Below are 274 nucleotides of genomic sequence, written 5' to 3'. Positions count from 1 at the left end.
GGGTATACCACCTCACATGGACTTTACAGTCGAGGGAGAGCGGATATAAAAATAAAAAAGAAAATGCATGTTAAAATCAATTGTATTAATGATCGCTTATCACCAAACGATAATCTTATATCACATGCAATTTACGTAAACCCTTTACACGCGTGTTCATCGTCTGAAATGATTTTTGATGTTTATATAAAATGGAGAGATAATTAACAACATGGACATTAAAAATGATACACACTAACATACACACACAAATACCCCCTCCCCCCTCAAACCA

The sequence above is a fragment of the Penaeus monodon genome, chromosome 19 (assembly GCF_015228065.2).
Source record: "Penaeus monodon isolate SGIC_2016 chromosome 19, NSTDA_Pmon_1, whole genome shotgun sequence".
Classification (NCBI taxonomy): Eukaryota; Metazoa; Arthropoda; class Malacostraca; order Decapoda; family Penaeidae; genus Penaeus; species Penaeus monodon.
This window is presented reverse-complemented; position numbering follows the sequence as displayed.